Genomic DNA, 2635 nt, shown 5'->3' with positions numbered 1-2635 from the left:
CCAATTTAGCTTGATAGTAGAAAAAAACAGTGTGTAGACCACCCAGAAATCGTACAACAATAAATATACTGCCTCTCAAATCACATTAGAAAAATTCATGAAAAGGTGTATTCCAATAAATTGTGCAAACAGTGCAATAACAATATCAATCCATACACTCATATGTCTAATGCAGACAAAAAATTCCTGTACAGAATATTCTATAGAACCCCCACTAAGGTACAGAAACCCCAAGGACACTACACTCTATATCATTATTTTGTAGCAAGACAAAAATTCTACAGAGTATTCCATTGTGTCTTCTAGCCAGGAAAAAATTTCATAAAGAGTCTCTCATTGCTTCAAAAGACCATTCAGTAATACAACGTCTCTCATGAATTCAATAATTATAGGGGACCACAGACCCCCACCAGGTTTCTTTTTCAGTGTTGTTCCTTTAAATCAAGGTATGTACTCCATGGGCTATGAGGATGGTAAAAGCCTTCCAACAATTAGTTCTTCTGTTGTTCTAAATGCAGATCTCTCCAAGAATCTTCAGTTGGAACCCTTTCTCCGAGGAGATCAGCTACTCACAGTCCTAACTGCAGCCAGCTAAATGGCAGCTTTCGTCAGGACAGCTTCCTCTGGGACCGGTGGCTTGCTTGTTGTAGGTTCATTTAGGTAAACCCAAGGAGTGACATCGTTGGGGTTTCTGTACCTTAGGGGGGTTCTATAGAATATTCTGTACAGGAATTTTTTGTCTGCATTAGACATATGAGTGTATGGATTGATATTGTTATTGCACTGTTTGCACAATTTATTGGAATACACCTTTTCATGAATTTTTCTAATGTGATTTGAGAGGCAGTATATTTATTGTTGTACGATATCTGGGTGGTCTACACACTGTTTTTTTCTACTGCTTGCTGGATATTGAGCCTGTTTTTTGTCAATTTAGCTTGACAGGCAGGTCTTCCTTCCAAGTGTGGAGCTCCAAATTTGTTACAAGAGAGCAAAGACCATGGGGGAGGGGGGCTCCCAGCTCTGGCTAGTCTTTGCAGACAGTGGAGAGGGAGAGACAGCTCCCAGCTGTTGGCATTTTGATAGAGAGACAGGGGAGAGTGCTTTGGAGCTTGAATTTTCTTTGTGTGTGGTGGGATATGGATCTACCCCTTCAGGTTCCAGGGCTGCTGCCAGGCTCTGGGGCCAAGCTATTATTTATTATTGGTACCTTTCCTGGTACCTGCTCAGGTCAGGTTTCTGGGAGTGGTGCAGTAGGGATCCTGACCAAATTTGGATGATGGCTGAAGGAGAGCCTGCTGGCCCCTACGAACAGCCAACCACGAACATGTTCGTGAACAGGGTCATGTTCGTGGTTGTTCGTGAGTCCCTGTTCGTGGATGGCAATGAACAATGAACATCATGTTTGTTTTTTTTCTGTTTGTGCCCATCTCTAATCAAAACATGAATTTAAATATACTTTAGACCATCTGTATAAATGAAAGTGTGTAAAATGTACTAGGTGTCTATTTTTTAAACACCAATTCAGGTTTATCAAGCTTGCAACATCTGAGAAAGTGCATTACCAAAGACTCCTGGATAACCTTAATAGTCATGGGATAAGAGGACAAGTTCTCTTATGGATTAAAAATTGGTTAACCAACAAAAAGCGAAAAATAGGAATAAAATAGAGAGTTCTTGCAATGGAGGGAAGTAAGTAGTGGGGTCCTACAAGGATCAGTACTGGGACCAGTGTTATTTAATTTGCTCATAAATGATCTGGAACTTGGGTTGAACAGTACAGTGGCCAAGTCTGCGGATTACATGAAACTATTAAGGAAGGTGAAAACTAAGGCTGACTGTGAAGAGCTCCAGGAGGATCACAACAAATACAGTGAGTGGGCAACAATGTAGCCAATGAAGTGTAGGTAAGTGTAAGGAGATGCACACTGGAATGTGTGCATCTCCTTACACTGAATGGATGAACAAATTGTATGAATCCACATCAATGGCTATATTAACTTCATATGTGCATATTAGACTAATCAAAAAATTTCAGAAAAAAACTGAAAGCTTTTTTTATTATGATTACTGCTGGGTAGGTAAGTGGGGTTGAGGGGGAGGAGGTAGGAACAGAGGATCCCCCACCCTGGGCGAGGGATTGGCAGTCCTACATAAAGTTCATTATTAAATGCTTCATACAAAATGTTCGATGTAAAGTAATGAAGGAGAGAAAGGAGAAGTATGTAGTTTAAGTACTTGGTTATATAGTCTGTCTTGGTTACTTTATGTATTGTTTACTTTTTATTCCTTTTTTCTTTTATTCCTATTTTTCTCGTTTAATAAAATATATAGTAAAAATAAATAAATAAAAAGGTGCAATATTATAATGCCCCTGTATAGATTCATAATGCAGCCTCATTGGAATGCTAAGTACAGTTCTGATCATCGTATCTCCAAAAGGATGTTGTGGAGCTGGAAAAAGTACAGTACAGGGCAAACAAGAAGATTAAGAAGTTGTCACACTTTTCATATGATTAATGGCTGAAAGTTTGGGACTTTTCAATTTAGAAAAGAGACAACTAAAGGGGAACATGGTAGAAGTTTATACATGTGATGGAGAGAGTGGACAAAGAGAATTCTTTTTCCCTCTCTA

The sequence above is a fragment of the Eublepharis macularius genome, chromosome 3 (assembly GCF_028583425.1).
Source record: "Eublepharis macularius isolate TG4126 chromosome 3, MPM_Emac_v1.0, whole genome shotgun sequence".
NCBI lineage: Eukaryota > Metazoa > Chordata > Lepidosauria > Squamata > Eublepharidae > Eublepharis > Eublepharis macularius.
The sequence above is the reverse complement of the archived record's forward strand: the minus strand, read 5'-3'. Positions refer to the sequence as shown.